The sequence below is a fragment of the Balaenoptera acutorostrata genome, chromosome 6 (genome assembly GCF_949987535.1).
Source record: "Balaenoptera acutorostrata chromosome 6, mBalAcu1.1, whole genome shotgun sequence".
Lineage (NCBI taxonomy): Eukaryota > Metazoa > Chordata > Mammalia > Artiodactyla > Balaenopteridae > Balaenoptera > Balaenoptera acutorostrata.
Window position 1 is genome coordinate 17,978,756 of NC_080069.1, and position 7,074 is coordinate 17,985,829.

Here is a 7,074-nt window from a genome sequence, read left to right on the forward strand (position 1 = left end):
AATGTCCATCGACAGATGAATGGATAAAGAAGATGTGGCACATATATACAATGGAATATTACTCAGCCATAAAAAGAAACGAAATTGAGTTATTTGTAGTGAGGTGGATGGACCTATAGTCTGTCATACAGAGTGATGTAAGTCAGAAAGAGAAAAACTAATACCATATGGTAACGCATATATATGGAATCAAAAAAAAAATGGTACTGATGAACCTAGTTGCAGGGCAGGAATAAAGAGGTAGACATAGAAAATGGACTTGAGGACATGGGGTGGGAGGCAAAGCTGGGGCGAAGTGAGAGTAGCATCAACATATATACACTACCGAATGTAAAATAGTTGGCTGGTGGGAAGCAGCAGCATAGCAAAGGGAGATTGGGTCGGTGCTTTGTGCCGACCTAGATGGAGGAGATAGGGAGGATGGGAGGGAGGCTCAAGAGGGAGGGTATATGGAGACATATGTATGCATATGGCTGATTCGCTTTGTTGTGCAACAGAAACTAACACAGTATTGTGAAGCAATTATACTCCAATAAAGATCTATTAAAAAAATAGATAACTAATAAAGACCTACTGTATAGCACGGGGAACTCTACTCAATACTCTGTAATGGCCTATATGGGAAAAGAACCTGAAAAAGAGTGGATATATGTAAATGTATAACTGATTCACTTTGCTGTACAACAGAAACTAACACAACATTGTAAAGCAACTATACTCCAAAAAAAATTTTTTTTAATAAAAAAAAAAAAAGAGAGGTGGGAGGCAGAGACCTTTGTAAGGACCCAGACAACAGATGATGAGGAGTTTAATGAGTGAGATGATGGTAGGAAGGCAAACAATGGAGAATGGCCAACAAAGTTTGGTGCAAATCCCTAGGGGCCAAGGGTGCTGTAGATCTTGTTTATTGAGTCATTGTATTGTGTGCAGTTGCCAGGAGTTGAAGGTGAGCTATAGTGTCTATCTCCAGGGCTGAGGATGAGCAAAATGTGTGGACACATACCTTCCCAGCGCATAGGAGTTAACATCGAGTGAGTTTGATGCTCACAGAGCAAATGTGGTTATATCTAAAAGCCTAAAAGTACGGGAAAAAAAATAAAAAACAAAGTGAGGTCTATAACAAAATACCATTACATAAACCAAAAACTTATACACAATATTAAAAGGATACATATCCAGTACAACAGAGTTAGGCATCTAGGCAAGTGAGGGGGATGGAAGTGAGGATCAGGGACTGAATAAGGGGAAATAAATGCAAGAGGGGCCTTGTGCTGAATGATGTAGACAGTGCTGAGAGCTGAAATGCAGGACTAACTCAACTCTGCATGAGCCCAAAAGAGAGATAAGTAATTACACACATACATGTACATGCAAACAATAAAAGAGGCACGCAGTGGTTTGTTGGGCATTCTGAAGGATTACATGCAAGTGAAGGTACCACTCACACCTGAGAGGCACGTCCCTCTCACCTCCAAGCTTGGAACAGCGTCTCCTCACCTCCTCCTCGCTTCAATACTCCACACACTTGTCTTGTCCAGTGACCACATTCTAAGAAAATAACCTTTGGAAATAGATTTCCCAGGGTATGAGTCTCAGAAGATTTTTGAACCTCAGTTTTCTCCTTCATAAAAATATGAATAATAATATCTACTTCATATGGTGATCATAGGGCTTCCATGAGCTAACAAAAATGAAAAGAGCCTAATGCAGGATTTGGCTCAGTAAATAAATTGTTCCTATCTGATTGCTCTGGACCTGGGACTCCAAGTTTTGGCCAGTGGCCTCAGGTTGGCCAGTAATAGGAGTGAGACTAGAACTTTGTAAATGACAGCTACAGCTTCAGCTCGGTGCTGGAAGGCTCTGTCTTTCTGGAGAAGGATGAACAGGAACAGCACTCTGGGCTCAGAGCACACCCTACTCCCCTTTCTGGCCCGTGGGAAAGCCACATCCAGGCCTGGCTGTGTGTCCACAGTCTAACAGAAAGCCAATCAGAGAGTCTGGGCTCCCTTACACCCAACTTAGCTGCACATTTTCATCTTTTTTATGTGTTCGGGATGTTACACTAATTGTGATGGATGTTCTCTTGGTGCTCACACTGAGGGGCGGATGGTGAAGCCATAATGTAAGGTAATATGTCTATTAAAGATTTAAAATAACCTGCTTGCTAGCTGATTCCTCATGCCGCTGGCAGATTCAAGCTCCTTGAGAAGAAGTTGGTGCTAAATTAGAGAGGGCGATAGGGTGGGAGGGAGGGAAGGGAACCAAAGGATATTCTCTAACTTCTGGAGTGCTGTGAAACTGATATATCTTTTCTTCATTTAATTAAGGAACATCTATTATGTGAGGCTTCAGCACTGGCTCTGGATACACATGGATCAGCAATGACTTTGGAAGCTCTCGATTCAGGAACAAAGTTAACTCGACTTAGTGAACAAAGTCATGGTGCTAATGGAGTCATGAATTAATTGTCTTTCTCTCTGATGCCCAAACCAATGTTAGAGCCCCAGGTTATGAGTATATCATTAGAAGTGGCTCCTGGAGCTGTTTGGTCCCCAAATTTCAGAGGTAGATAAAACTTAAGACTAATAGGACCAGGTGAACTCTCAACCATGTCTATCCCTAGCAGACAGAACTTTGGTATCTTCTGCATCTGTCTTCCTGCCTGGTGGTCTCTGTTTTACTAAAGAGCAAGAGGTGCATATCCACCCCAGTCAGAAACTTTGGGTCATGTGGCTGTAGCAGCCTATAGGTTCACTTGGGAAAGACATCATGTCAACAGGAGACCCGGCAGGAGAGCCAGGTCTTATAGAAGATCAGTAGCTTAGATCCACCACTAATTTCAGTTCTTCCTCCTGGGCTCCAAAATCCCCAACCAGCCTTAAGTCTCTTACCTACCATGGTTCATCACCCACTATTCCCTTCATTGCTAACCAGCCTCTGCCCTTCACCACCTCCTCTTACCCATTTCTACCTCTGCTTCTTCCCTCACTCAGGCACCTGCTTGATGGCCTACCTCTCTCCCCTATGTCTCTAATCCTGTTTGAACTTCTAGGTAGACATGATGAATGGAGGAAGATAAACAATATCCCACCCTATAACCTATTGACACTAACATCAGCAACAAAATTATCACCATCAGCAACCTGAAATAAATAGGATATGACCTCATGTCATACACTTTTAAAAGTAGTTCCCAAGCAAATCAATAGAAGAAATAATTCATTGTGCTCATCCTATATACCTCATCCTCCTCCATACATACCCTCAATAAGTGATATGAGGCAAATGTAGTAAGTTTGTAAAATCCCAAGAATGCAACCTCATTTGGGAAGAAGCGGAATTAAAGAGTGAGTGGGTGAGTATGCAGCCCAGGGCAAAAGAAAAGCGAGGTCCTCAGAAGAGAATCTTCACATCTCACTGCAATAAAATAATCACACCTAACATATGTTGGGTATCTGTAGTATGATGATAAGCCATTATATGCAACATTCTATTTAAGACTCATAAAAACCCCATGGTGTTATTAGCTACATGGTTTACATAAGGAAATCAGGCCAACTTGATCCTAACCATTATACCATCTCAACAGAGGCAGAAAAAGTACTTGGATAGGACTGCCCTGGTGGTCCAATAATTAAGAATCCACCTTCCTGGGCTTCCCTGGTGGCGCAGTGGTTGAGAATCTGCCTGCTAATGCAGGGGACACGGGTTTGAGCTCTTGTCTGGGAAGATCCCACATGCCGCGGAGCAACTAGGCCCGTGAGCCACAACTACTGAGCCTGCGCGTCTGGAGCCTGTGCTCTGCAACAAGAGAGGCTGCAATAGTGAAGAGGCCCACGCACCACGATGATGAGTGGCCCCCGCTTGCTGCAACTGGAGAAAGCCCTCACACAGAAACGAAGACCCAACACAGCCATAAATAAATAAATAAATAAATAAATAAATAAATAAAAGATTACTATTAATTAAAGAAAACAGACAAACAAACAAAAAAAGAATCCACCTTCCAATGCAGAGGACGCGGGTTTGATCCCTGGTCAGGGAACTAAGATCCCACATGCTGTGGAGCAACTTAGCCTACATGCAGCAATTACTGAGCCTGTATGCCACAACTACTGAGCCCATGTGCTCTGGAGCCCATACACCACAACTAGAGAGAAGCCCACACACGACAATGAAAAGCCTGCGTGCTGCAATGAAAGATCCCGCATGCCTCAACCAAGACCCAACACAGCCAAAAATAAATAAATAATTAAATAAATAATAAATGTTTAAAAGAAAAGTACATGGATTCACCATTTTTCAGAATTCCAGTCTAAATCAGGAGAATGATTGAAAACACAGGGTATTTCCCCACAAGAGTAGGATATACCCTTGATCATATGTGGTGTTCTCTAACATAGGGTATCTTTTTTAATCTCAGAAGAAAGACTTGACCTCTAGTTTTCCAGCAAAACTTCACCCACTCTGGCTGAACTTTTTGACTGACTGAGCCACCAGGGTACTGAAAAGCAGTAAGAACATGATACCTCTCAAATTTGGCTCAGATTGGAAGCCAAAAATATCTCAATAAGATGGGAAAAATGTTAAGAGGAATTTACCTAGATCTCGCCATGGCAGTCAAAGTTGCTCACACTTAGTGTGAGCAAGGGGACAAAGTGGGCATGTCATTGTGACTGTGGAAACCTATCACGCAAAAACCGATAAAGGAAGTGTGGCTACAGAGTACAGAAAAATAATTCAGGTGACAGAAAACATAACCCAAGAACAGAAGAAATTCTCTTCAAGGGCTTCAGGCTATGGAATGACTTGATAATAACATGAATTCTATTTTTTACAAAGGTATTAAAGACAAAATGTCAAAAGAACAGAATGAGATTAAAAGAGGGATTGCAGAACTATGGCAACAGAGCACCCAAACAGTATCATTACAGAACTAATAATTAGAAAGCCCAAACATAATAGACATGGCTGAAAATATAAAGTCTTGAAATGAAAGTCCTTCCAGAGAGAACGCAAAGGGAAGGAAAGGGAAAGGTAAAATGAGTACAGATAAAGTAATACACATCAAGGGCAGGCAGAAATGATACAACATATGGATGAAAAGTATTCCTGAAATAAAGAACCCAAAAATTGCAGACAAAAATTATTCCAAGATATTTTTAAAGCTAAATTTCCTTAAATGAAGGAAGAAAATCCAGGCTGCCTTCGGACAGCTGCCTCCAAAGCAATATGCAGTGCAGGAAATAAAGGGATAATTCCATTTTCAACAGTGAAATCACCAACCACACCAAAAAAAGGAAAAAACATGGCACAAAATAGACCACAAAAAAGGACACTTATTTACAGTATGAGAGGTGAAACAAGAAGGAAGCGAGTTACCTTGCTCAACCTAAGCTGGGAAAGTGCACAGCAGGTGACTCAAATTTTTCACTGCTCAGTTCTTGCTTCAGCAGCAAATATACTAAAATTGGAATGATACAGAGAAGATTAGCATGGCCCCTGTGCAATGATGACATACAAATTCTTGAACCATTCCATATTTTTGATTGGAAGAATCAACATTGTGAAAATGACTATACTACCCAAAGCAATCTACAGATTCAATGCAATCCCTATCAAACTACCATTGGCATTTTTCACAGAACTAGAACAAAACTTTTACAATTTGTATGGAAACACAAAAGACCCCAAATAGCCAAAATAATCTTGAGAAAGAAAAACGGAGCTGGAGGAATCAGGCTCCCAGACTTCAGATTATACTACAAAGCTACAGTAATCAAGACAGTATGGTACTGGCACAAAAACAGAAATATAGATCAATGGAACAGGATAGAAAACCCAGAGATAAACTCAAACACATATGGCCACCTTATTTTTGATAAAAGAGGCAAGAATATTCAATGGAGAAAAGACAGCCTCTTCAATAAGTGGTGCTGGGAAAACTGGACAGCTACATGTAAAAGGGTGAAATTAGAACACTCCCTAACACCATACACAAAAATAAAATCAAAATGGATTAAAGACCTAAAGGTAAGGCCAGACACTATAAAATCCTTAGAGGAAACTATAGGCAGAACAATCTATGAGATAAATCACAGCAAGATCCTTTTTGACCCACCTCCTAGAGAAATGGAAATAAAAACAAAAATAAACAAATGGGACCTAATGAAACTTAAAAGCTTTTGCACAGCAAAGGAAACCATAAACAAGATGAAAAGACAACCCTCAGAATGGGAGAAAATATTTGCAAATGAAGCAACTGACAAAGGATTAATCTCCAAAACCTACAAGCAGCTCATACAGCTCAATATCAAAAAAACAAACAACCCAATCCAAAAATGGGTAAAAGAACTAAATAGACATTTCTCCAAAGAAGATATACAGATTGCCAACAAACACATGAAAGGATGCTCAACATCACTAATCATTAGAGAAATGCAAATCAAAACTACAATGAGGTATCACCTCACACCAGTCAGAATGGTCATCATCAAAAAATCTACAAACAATAAATGCTGGAGAGGGTGTGGAGAAAAGGGAACCCTCTCGCACCGTTGGTGGGAACGTAAATTGGTACAGCCACTATGGAGAACAGTACGGAGGTTCCTTAAAAAACTAAAAATAGAACTGCCATACGACCCAGCAATCCCACTACTGGGCATATACCCTGAGAAAACCATAATTCAAAAAGAGTCATGTACCAAAATGTTCACTGCAGCTCTATTTACAAGAGCCAGGACATGGAAGCAACCTAAGTGTCCATCGACAGATGGATGGATAAAGAAGATGTGGCACATATATACAATGGAATATTACTCAGCCATAAAAAGAAACAAAACTGAGTTATCTGTAGTGAGGTGGATGGACCTAGAGACTGTCATTCAGAGTGATGTAAGTCAGAAAGAGAAAAAAAAATACCGTATGCTAACACATATATATGGAATCTAAAGAGAAAAAAAAAATCGGTTCTGTAGAACCTAGGGTGCAGGACAGAATAACAACACAGACCAGAGGACACAGGGAAGGGGAAGGTTAAGCTGGGATGACATGAGAGAGTGGCATGGACTTATA

General features: G+C 40.7%; 1 non-coding gene across 1 annotated transcript; it reads left to right on the plus strand.

The window, feature by feature from the left end:
• Positions 1 to 5,444: 5,444 nt before the first annotated feature.
• LOC114236093 (U6 spliceosomal RNA) lies at positions 5,445 to 5,547 on the plus strand. Its single transcript, XR_003622119.1, has one exon. It is a non-coding gene; the product is annotated as a U6 spliceosomal RNA (small nuclear RNA).
• Positions 5,548 to 7,074: the final 1,527 nt, after the last annotated feature.